This window comes from Armigeres subalbatus, chromosome 2 (assembly GCF_024139115.2).
Source record: "Armigeres subalbatus isolate Guangzhou_Male chromosome 2, GZ_Asu_2, whole genome shotgun sequence".
NCBI classification, from domain to species: domain Eukaryota; kingdom Metazoa; phylum Arthropoda; class Insecta; order Diptera; family Culicidae; genus Armigeres; species Armigeres subalbatus.
This window is the reverse complement of record NC_085140.1, coordinates 377148957-377161008: the sequence shown is the minus strand read 5'-3', so window position 1 is coordinate 377161008 and position 12052 is coordinate 377148957.

Genomic DNA, 12052 nt, shown 5'->3' with positions numbered 1-12052 from the left:
ATGATGTCGATTTCGTGCCGAAAGGTCTGAACCCCAAAACACTCTGGAACTGCGCCCAATAGAAAAATTCTGGGTAATTATGAAGGAGCACCTTCTAAAACGACCATAAATGGTGAAATCGAGCTCGATGATCTACCCGAGCAAAGTTTGAAATTAAATTGAAATCAAAATTTGCTGTCATTATGTCAATTATTTGATTATTCCAGTTGATCTCGTTTTGTATGGAATAACGGTTAACACAGCAGAACCTTATCCGTTCATCACAGTCAAGCCATTCCAGTCCACGTTCATCAGTAGTCCCGGTCCTGTGTATGACTCATGAGAGAGGGTCATCTGCCAACCATCTTCAGGCAAGAACACTCTTAGTAGGATCGAGCTTCCATCTTTGCGCTAGAATTTCGATGTCGATATCAACGGGTAAGTCCCTTCCAACGTTTCCTCTGACACCGAGCTCTACTTCACGGAATCAATTGTTACCAATGGTTTGAGGAAAATTAATCATGTTGTAAACATAAATGGAAGACTTCTCGATCTGATATTGATCTGACATAAAATTGTTTTGGTCAAATACTTGGCTACAACATCAGCTTGCCATGCTTTCAGTTTTCTCCTGATAAGATTCTAGCAGCTCTGAATGATCTTGACAAATCTAAAGGTCCAGGGACAGGCCATCTTTCTCCTGTATTTTTTAAGAATTGCGCCGCTACGGTGGCGACCCCAATTGCTGCAGTGCTCAACCGCTCGCTCTATGACAGAGTGTTTCCAGTTGCTTAGAAAACCGCGTTCATAATACCGATCCATAAATATGAAAGCCGAAATTGCGTCACAAACTAAGGTTTTCGAAAAGCTGATCCACGCACGATTATATAGAGCCGCTGCATCGATTATCTTGAGCTGCCAGCATGGCTTTATGAAAAAAATGTTCAACAACAACAAATTTGATGTGTTACGTTTAGACCATATCTCGAGAGCTTGAAGCCAAGCGACAAGTTAATTCCATATATGTCGATTTTGCAATAGACTGTACCCCATGATAGTATTATCGACAAACTGAATCACATAGGATTCCCAGCGTGGATCATAGAATGGCTGCACTGTTACTTATCTGATCGAAAGGCTTTTGTGACGGTGAACTGCAGGTGCAGGCGACAATGGCATGCTCGTCAACAGTAAAAAAAATGCGAAGATATAACTTTTACACGCTCCTCCAACACTATCCTGCAGCATCATTTCTTTCTTTGAAGCGGAAGGCCAGGAACACGTTTGCTCTATTTGCAACCTAGGAGTTACCATCGATGCAAAGTTGAGATTTAACGAACACATCTGCATCATAACATCTAAAGCATACACTATACTGGGTTTCATCCATCGTCATGCTGCCGGCTTCAGCAATATTTACTGAGCATGAGCATGAGCATTATGACCGTACAATTCGTAGTTGCTACTCCGTTATTGACTGAACTTGCGAAATTGCACAGAGAACACAATGAATGGGGCTTGGGATTAGCTACCCAATCTCAATGTACACGTTTCGGGAGCTCAAATATTTAAAGTCAACAACGGCGCCGGCCACGTCCTTACGGTCATATAGGAATGGAAGGATTGTTAGTCCGACTCTCGTTGCTACTAGAGACCGACTATACCTCTGCATCTCCACGATTGTCTTGGGATAGGATATCGTTTTAGTTACAAAGGATAATTTATCTGGATTCACTTTGGTAAGCGATGCGATCTATGGGATGAGAAATAACACTAATACGAGTTAAAAGTTAAAACATGCACGCCCGGTGGCATATGAAAACTGAGGAGATTCGCGTTTTGGACGACCGCACGGAAGCGCAGCACTCTGTACTCACTTGCTCGATGGCTACAGCAAACTATTGACGAGCGCGCTTTTTTTTCGACCACGCGTGACATGCGCATGAGCCACCGAACACAAGATAGATATTTTATTTCTTTCCCGACGACTAAAACACGCACTGCACTTACTTGTTCGATGGCTACTCTTATTACCGGCCGCGCAATGCAGAACACAATATTTCGTCCGACCACGCGATCGTTCTGCTGTCCGAAACAAGAGTGATCACGCACTGAACTGATTAATTTTATTACCGACCGTGCAATGCAGAACACAATAATTCAGCCGACCACGCGATCGTTCTGCTGTCCGAAACAAGAGAGATCACGCACTGAACTGATTAATTTTATTACCGGCCGCACAATCTGCCGGCTTCAGCAATATTTACTGTATAAAAATACTGTTCTGCTTATTGGTCCAGAGCATCTTAGAATACGCTTCATCAACATCTGACCTCTATGCTACCTGGTCCATACGCTGGCACTCGAACGAATTCAGAAGATCTTCATTATGCTTTGAGACAGCTACTTTGGACCGACCCATTTAACCTCCATAGCTATCCAAGTCGTTGCAAGCTGATTGACTTGGAAATACTTTCTGCCAGGTGCTTAAAAATGCAGAGATTCTTTATCTTCGACCTTCTAACAGGGTACCTGGATTGTCCCGAGCTATTGGAGCTCGTACATTGTAATGTTTCCTCACGCAAATTGTGAAACTCGCCAATATTTGTGATCCCTTTTCCCAGAACAAACTTTGGCTACAATAATTGTTTTGGTTTGTGTTTGCGTTCTTTTAAGGTCACTCCTGACGGAATCCAAGATTAAAAGTGCTCGCGTTTTTGGGGGCACACCACTCGATTCAGAGGCGGCGCACAACTGTCATTTTTGTTGATTTAGCTTTGCTGCGTCGCAGCATGCGTGAAATAATAAAAATGACAGTTGTGCGTTGCTTCCGTATCGAGTGGTGTGCCCCCGAAAACGCGAGCACTTTTAATCTTGGATTCCGTCAGGAGTGACCTTAACGATGTTTGTCACGAGTTCGATTTTATTCTGTCAAAAAAATGTTTTCAATGAATTAGAATAATTTATCTATTAAGGAAGCAATCTGTGTGATATGGTCGAAGATGGTGTACTAATAAAAAAATACAAAAATGAGAGCATATTTTTACACTGTCGAAAGCATACTGAAAACAAATGTTGCTGTCAATGAAATCAACATGATTACTAAGTTTGATTTCATGAGATTCCTAATTTTATATCAAAATGAGTATTAAATTAGATTACAACCGATCTTTTCGGGATGCTTTTCAATACTGGCTATGCATGTGCTAAGACATTACAAGACAAAATGAGTATTCAATTAGATTGTTATTTTAAGCATTCATAACAAAAACAGCATATTTTATTTTAAGGTTGCTTTTAATCTTAGTACACTGACCCCACAATCATGGGTCACACACTAATATGGGACATTTCCATTAGATCAACATGCAAAATAGAGTGACTAATTGTTGTTACAAAGTGACCCATATATGTGGGGTCAGTGTAATTAGCTCACTTTAGATAATCGACAGCATAATATGATGTCAAGCTGCTATCATTATAATAACTGGGGAATGCATATTGAAAGCATGTTTCGCTATCAATTTTTATCAAATAATAATTGACATCAAATTTTGTTTTCAATATAATATCAACAGCAGAGCTTAATATCAATTTACTCTCATTTTGTTAACCGACTTTGTTCGGGTAGTGCATACCGTTTCTGCCTTATAAGCAGGAAATCGTGGGTTCAATTCCAGGTTCGTCCCTTTTCTACTTTCTTTTTCTATCTAACTACTTTCTGTGTTTCACGTTCTACCAAAACGTTTCCTACTATTATAACCTTCCACACTAACAATACCAAAACATTCCGTGGCACCTATAGGAGGTCGTAAAGTTCTCTGCATCGTTCTTAGGTGGATATCCAACTAACCGTCCTTCCACTTTCTTAGCCTTCGCAAGAACGTGGCTTGGGCAGTTTTTGACTATTGGAGAGTGCATCGCTTTCGTTTAATAGATAGTGATAAGTCTCAAATCAATATCTGTGGTAACGGATGAAAGTGATTCTACTCTCATACAATAGTCCAGACTTGTAATACCTACGAATTTGTGCGAACTGCTCAATGCTAATGCTAAGAATGTAGAAGAAATGAAGAAGATATGGGTTAATATGCAAAGAAAAAACTGTCAATTCTATTCTGAGGTCCTACGAAACCTCATTGCTGGGGTTAAGGCTAAGGTTCGTACATTCGGGAATGAAAGCGAAATAAATTCAATGACTGATGCCAAAACTAACTTCAATATTGTTTCTCTCAATTCCAAAATGTTGTGGTGATCGAGTTTTTGAAACAATTTAAAGTTTTTCTCTACATTATTACTCGTTAACATGAGTAAAGAGGTAGCATCCGGATGAACTCATTTTGTACATAAGATGGATCATGTTAAGAAAATTTAATTACAGAAAAAAAGCTTCCTTTGAGAAAGTCTTTGTAATGCCCCTACTAACTGGAACCCAATATAGCACATTTCTCTTTTACTTCCACTAGTTGGTAGCTGATGAGACCTACACAAGCGTAGCCTGAATTCAAGTCATAGACAAATTTCCACGAACATCGTATCCATTTCATCTCGCCTGTTTCATCTTCCAAACTCATCTCGTATCTGACCTCGTATTCCACAGCCGTCGCATTGCCTCCAGTTGTTACCACCGGTCTTTATTAATCATTATGGCTAAATATGCCTTGCTTCGTTCCATGGCTGGTTCCGTTTCAAATAACGACATGGAATATATTCTAATGGTCTCATTTCCAAAAAAATGCCAACAGAAGATGGCTGGATGTATCCATTTCTTCAAACCTTACATCCGAACATAAATACATTACCTCATGTACGTGTGCTTCCGAGGAAGCGAACCGGTTCGTACGTGTGCCTCCAGCCCGCCTGTTGATGACGGCAAGCACACACACACACTGGGCACGACAAGCCAGAGGACATTCGCCAAAGCACGCCGGATGAGGCTGTGCTTAGAAAATAAATGAGGCCCGGATGTTCGGGCTTTACGGAAAACGATCTGTATCTCAACCCACTTGGCATTCCTTTGGCATATATAGATTAGTGCTTTGTTGCGAACCACCAGCAATAGCCGCCGACCGCCTATCGCTACCCGTTCTATTCCAGGGAAGGATTGCAGGCTGAAAAAATGGGCCGCGGACATTGCATACAGAATTTGCACATTTTATTCGGTACAACCATAAGTCGATTTGAATAATGACTTTTGTCACCCTAAAAGTCTCCATCAAAAAAACTGAAGAATGAAGCTGTGGGGAATTTTTATTAAATTGAGGTGATTATGGTAAAAACATTGCTTCGGTTTTAAAATTTTGCGACAATATGTTGATATCGTTAGTACTTCATTTCTAATAATTGAGGAAATTCACAGAAAATTTGAAATTTTTTAAATTTTTAGGTGTATGATTTGTATGAAATTAAAAATATCGAAAAACTTTGTACTCATTTTTTTCAAAACTAAGGTTTTACACCCTTCGTGTTTGACCGCCTCAATTAAGATCTTAATATGTATGTATATCTTATGTTAGGAAAGATTCATTCCACGTTTCTATTTGCTTGTTTTAAATAATTCAAACAAATTAAAGCTAAACAGTAGAAATTTCATCAAAAACCCCCAACAAAAAATAGATAGTTTCAAACCCCTGATGAGTGATAATCCAGCTCTGGCTTGTTTGTAGTAAGTAAACCGAAAGAGGAACCGTGGAAAAGCAACACGAGACCAGATGATAACGATTACGACGATGACACCGAGGCAAGCTAATGTTCACATTAAAAAATGCGCAAATGCACAGATTTTTATGTTCATGACAATCTGCAGAATGCTTATCGCTTGCTGGTGTCACCGGCAATCATCATCATTCGGGCTGTGTGATGTAGTTCGTGACTTGGCACGGCGTCTGCTGGTGGGAGGTGCGTGTATCGTTCAGCAGGAATATTTGCCATTCTTGTACCCTCGGAACCAGCTAGTGAACAGCTAACAGACATAAATGTTTATCACCATAGTTAGCAAAATACAGACGGCCGAAAAGATTACAACCGACGGCTGCTAAATTTGGAAATGGATGAGGGTGCTCAGAAATTAGTCACTGGATTTGTTGGGGCTTAATCGAATGACTGGTTGTTTGTTCTATCTAAATCCAATGCACGACATGCGGATCTTGGTTAAGTATAAATTTATTTTGAAACACACATTACGAAAGCTCAATAAATAATCTCACAGCTTAAAATCGTGTCGACACGAGAGTCTGTTAAGCAATAAATCGATATAAAATGACAATATTATAGACGCATTCGTATTCATCAAATTTCATGACCATGGAAGACAAAGGGATTTAACCTAATCTCCCAAATAATTGATAAAATTGCTTCTTTAACTCTTTCAATCTCAATCAAGAGATACTTAGTTGATTCCTCATGATAAACTATCTGTTGGATATATGTACGTACTTACTAACCTTAACTATGCTAAACTAATACAATCAGAATGCTTATGTGGCCTATTTAACTTCCAAGCGTTGAATCACTTAAATAATCATCACTATAGCAGATATTATTTCCAGAAGACATCCTCCACAGCAATAAAAGCGTCGCACTAATCTGACTGTTTTCAGGAAATAATTTTAATTGAATATCTGTGCTAATTATTGTGCACGGGGGAGCTGTTCGCTTGATTTTCCTCCGGTTCCCCGAACGATCCAGCACTTGTGCCTATTCAATGTTCACGGAACGTGTTCGCCACATAGGGGTCGTGAACATCAAACGCCAACCCCGAGCTAGCGTGATGAGCCTGAACGCAGTGTATTAGTGGATAATGATGATGATGATGGTGGTTCTCACTGTGGTTATTCCATACCGGAAGGCAAGGATCCCCCGGTCGTGAGCGTTTTCCTTCATCATCCAGCGGAAACGATTCGATTGTTACCAACATATCGCAGCCGTCCCCGATTTTGCAAATTACAGGAACGAGTCCAACATATTTTACGGAATTACTGCCTGGTATTTGGCCCCACGAATGTATGTGAAGAATGCGTACCGCCGTCGTCGTCCCGCAGAACGCCGATTTCAGAAACGGAAATCACACATCGCAATCCCGCTGCCACCACCACCATCCACGCCGACCCAAGATATTTATTTCTGTTTTTCGGTGCGTTCTTCGAAGGCGAACACGAACAGGGTGTATGTGCGTTGCGGTATATGTGGATTGAAGACAGCCAGCGCCAGCGTGAGAATACATGCGAGGGATGTCTTTGCTGGTTAGGGAGAATGGTAATTTTGAAGCAGAGATATCGCAGCAAGATGAATAATGAATTTCCAATCAGTCCAAATTGATTTTCTCTGGAAATGGGTTCTCGTAGATGAGAGTAGAATACGGATCTGTTTTGGTTGGTTTATTAAGTGATTCTGTCGAATAAATTGAACAAATGTCTTCTGCATGTTTACATTAGAAAAATCTCGTAGTGTTCCCCATGCAGAAAAATCGTTTTTTGGCAACTAATTAATTGGAAAATAAGTTTGTTCTTTGCTCGATCCTTTGTAAATCAACATTTAAATTCTGTCAATAATCGATAAAACGACTCGAGAAAATATTATTCTACGAATTTCTATATCTTGGGAAGACGACATAAGAAAAGTATTGATTATCAATGATTTTTTTATCTTTTGATTGCACAATCGTGATAAATTTTTTGCTATGGTAGAACAAATTTAAAAAAAATAAAAGATCATTTCAAACTGAATTGAAGCAGCTTTCAAATTCTAGTGTGGTACCTATTTTAGTATTTTTCTAATAATCCTGATTTTTTTTTTTTAAACAGTATTTCGAGCTTCTTAGTGGAATATTTTGTTGAATTTAACAAATTTACCCGTTACTTACGTATTTCGACCTCAACAAAAAGTTGTCGACTCGACTTAACGAGACACTAATCATGACTCTTGAGGTTGAAAAACGTATATTTAAAGTTGCAATAAAAAGTAAAATTGGGATATCACTAATCCGTCATATTTTTTTTATCATTCCATCTATCAATCAAGACAAAAGCATTTCTATGCCCTAGCCGCACCATTCTGATTCTTATTCTCCACCCTGGATTGGATTGTGATCAATATTGCGTCGCAGAAAGTCGTTTAATATAATTGTGCTCCTTGAGAAATTATTAATTCTATAAATTTAATTTTCGTTTCAGGATGAAAAGAAACGTTTTTGTTAGGGAAAAAATCCGTCAAAGGCCATTCGGTCGAATGTAAGTTATGTATAGCAGAGTAATAGTTTAAATCGATTTAGTTATTAAATATGTGTCGTGGGAAAGATGAGTAGAATGAGTAGAGAAGAGAAATGTGCGACGTGAGAACTGAGAAAATTGAAGTGAGATGTGAGTAGGAGTAGGGAAAAATTAGGTGTTCGAAGTGATAAATAAGATGTTCGACTTAAAAAGCAGGTATTAAGAAATGAAAGGAAAGTAGTGAAAAAAGAGAAGCGAGAAGTGAGAGATGAGAAATAAGAAGTGAATGATAAGAAATAAGTAATGAAAGATGATAAGCGGAAAGTGAGAGAAAATTATGAGAAGCAAGTCATGAAAAGCTAGAAGTGATTAAAGAGAAATTGGACAAAAGAAAGTAAGAAGAAGGTAGAAAGTAAAAGGAAGAAGGGAGAAAAAGGAATGAGTAAAAAAGAAATAGTGTTTCTTGCATTTAAGGGTACCGAATGCATGGGCGAACACAAGTAAGCCTCGCATGATACGTGTGGTCAGTGTGACTGCTTAGGCAGGAGGAAGGGTCATTTGGCCGAAAGCCATCATGTCTCAATTCTCATTCCTCATTTCTCACTTATCACTGTAAGAAAATGAGGAACGCGAAGTTAATATGTAGTGTGACGTCTCACTACTTACTTCGCGCTTCTCATGTTTTACAGCGAGAAGTGATAAATGAAGAGTGAGAAGTAAGACGTCTCACTTCTCACTCCTCATTTCTCTCTTCTCACTGTAAAAAAAATAGGTGCGCGAAGTGAGAAGTACCCAAGCAACACCTCTTGTTTCTCAGTGAGTAACAACAACTGTGGTGTGACTTACTAAAGGTCTGACTTATGCACAACGCGTCGTATTTGGAACTCATTTGTGACAGAAAAAGCGCAAGAGGTGGAGCCTGTTTGCAACATCTTGCGACTACAATGAAAATAAAAACACAAAAACCAACCGGGAATCGAACCATGGACCTTGAGATTTGCAACCTGCTACTATAACCATCACACCAACAATTCTATTTGGAGATTCTGCTACAAGTGCACTACATAAACAACAAAGTCATTTGTAACTTCATTGTACCTTATACGGAACATGCAGGGGACTGTCAAAAATAAAATACTGCTCAGCTGAGCTCAAAGTGTTTTGCAACATATCAGAAACATTGTCGTAACAGCAATGAACCAAAGTGTTATCAATTTTGCAACTTATCATTTTTGTTTCTGATATGAAACACTTCGAATTTTAAACCACCCAAGAAGTCAGATGGGTAAAATATTGCGACGCCACTTAAACGGAAATGAAACATTGTGATTTTCTGAAACTGGAAAGTGGCTTTAATGTGACTCGATGTATTGACAGTGTCTTCAATGCAATTTATTAGGAACAAACACCTATTTGAAAGATGTTGCGCGTGCTGCTTGGGAAGACGTTTTACTTCTCACTTCGCGTTTCTCACTTCTTATAGCAAGAAGTGCTAAAATAAGAGTGAGAAATGAGATGTCTCTTCTCATTTATAATTTCTCACTTTTCAAATGACCTATTTGGTCATATGTCTTATTCGGCCAAATGACCCTTTCGGCCAAACGACCCCTTCGGCTAAATGACCCTTTCGACCAAATGATTCTTTCGGCCAAACGACCCTGTTCGGCCAAACGGCACTTTCGGCCAAATCACCCTTTTGGCCAAACGACTCTTTCGGGCAAATGGTTTGTTCGGCCTGGTGGCATTCGGTAAAATGACCCTTTCGGCCAAGCGACCATTTCGGAAGTGCAACAGATATGAGGAAGGATTTTAACGTCGATAAAGATAAGCATATCGAGCGCGTCCTGGGGATGGCATGGATTCCCGACAAGGATGTCTTCGTGTACTCCGTGAAACTGCCGAACGAGTTGGAATATTCAGTGTCAACGAAAGTCGTTACGACAAAACGAAGTATCCTGAGATTCGTAATGAGTGTGTTCGATCCGCTAGGTTTAATATCAAATCTGCTCATCCATGGTGAATTGATCATTCAAGACCTCTGGAGGGCTCAAATTAGATGGGACGACGCTATACCAGCAAGCATCCTGCAGCAATGGAAACGATGGATCGAACTACTCTCTAAATTAACCCGGATAAAGATTTCTCGTTGCTATTTTCCCAGATACAACCAGGATTGTCTACAAACTTTGGAGCTCCATGTATTTGTGGATGCGAGCGAGTCTGCTTACGCATGTGTTGCCTACTTTCGGATCATGGACCATGGACATCCGGGATGCGCATTGGTAGCATCGAAAGCTAAAGTAGCTCCTTTAAAGCAGTGTTGCGAAACTCTTACTCGTGAGTAAAAAAATACTCACTCTTTACTCATTTTATGAGTAATACTCAGGCCGTGAGCTACTCACAAAATACTCATACTCACACAGTGAGCAGGATGCCAAACTCACTGCGAGTATTACTCACGCAGTGAGTAACTCGCAGGTGAGTTTGGATATCAATACTCTCATGTGAGTGAGTATAATTGCTCGTCATGAGTGTTGTGAGTAAAGTTGGTAACATACATTCTGGAAAATTTTGAACATTCTTTTTACTTTATATTTGATATATTTAAAAAAGCATATAAAATCCTATATGAAAACAGTTTTGAACTTCTTCTCTGAATTCTTTAGTTTTGGAATTTTAGAGAAGAATTTTACAAATTAATTAAGCACGGTTTGCAGTTCGGGGTTGGACTTTTCTTATTGCTATGTGTAAAGTGTGATATCACTAAATAAAACTTAAGATCGAAAAGATGTGTTCATTTATTAGAGCATCATTATCGGTCGCGAGCATTTTAATCACCCGCGCAGCGCTTTCATTTTAGTTTTGTCACTCGTTTCCGTATCGGTAACTATTTTCAGCTCTCAATTTGGTTGCTGTATTCCGTACCGGTGACTTTTGACAGTTGACAGTTCATCAAATAGCAGCACTCTTATCGCGCTACCAAATTTAGTCACCTGTCAGTCGCGCTACTGTTATAGCAGCGCGTTTAGTAGCAACCTAGGTAGCAACCGGTAAAGTGTCAAGTAATGATACTGCGCTGCCAAACGGCTTAAATTCACCACTGGTAATCTTGCTCTTATATGGTGTAAGAAAAATTATTCTCGTGCTGCGGACCGTTTTAAGTTAAATTGCTTTTCGGATTTTAGAGTCAAAATTTTCTTAAGAGTCAAATTTGAAACTGAAAATGCCGCGAATATTCATTGCTTGTTCTGAAAGTTACAATAGTCAATATAAATGAAGAAAGCACAGTTAGTTTTGAAAATAAAACTTTAATTTTAAGTTAATCTGACTTGTACCAAAGGAAAATTTCTGCATTGGTAAAATCAACAGTTGTTTACTTTCTACTGAAAAGCACTAACTCATTTGATCAACTTTACCAATGATTCTTTTAATTTTACCAACCAGTGGCGTAGCTACGGGGAGGGGGGAGAGAGGTGTTGGACATAACCCCCCCTCCTCCAGAGACAAAATTCTTAGAAGATTTTTTTTCGAACCCTCCCAAATTAAAAAAATGTTCAGAAACCCCCTCCCCATACCCAAGACCAATTTTCTGGCTACGCCACTGTTACCAACATTTTTTTTGTGCGCAGTACGATAACCGCAAAATACTCAATAATTAGTACAAAATACGCGTTAGTGTGCGTGCGCCAAACGTCACTCATCTCAATAGAAATAATCGAGGTAATAAACTATACATGGACAGATAAATCAACCCAAAATTTGAGTTGTATTTATGCACTGATAAGAATATGTATCGCAGAAAAAAATCACCCAAATTTGGGTAGTTTTCACTTTATTTCTCATAATTGTTGTCAAAACTAGAGCAA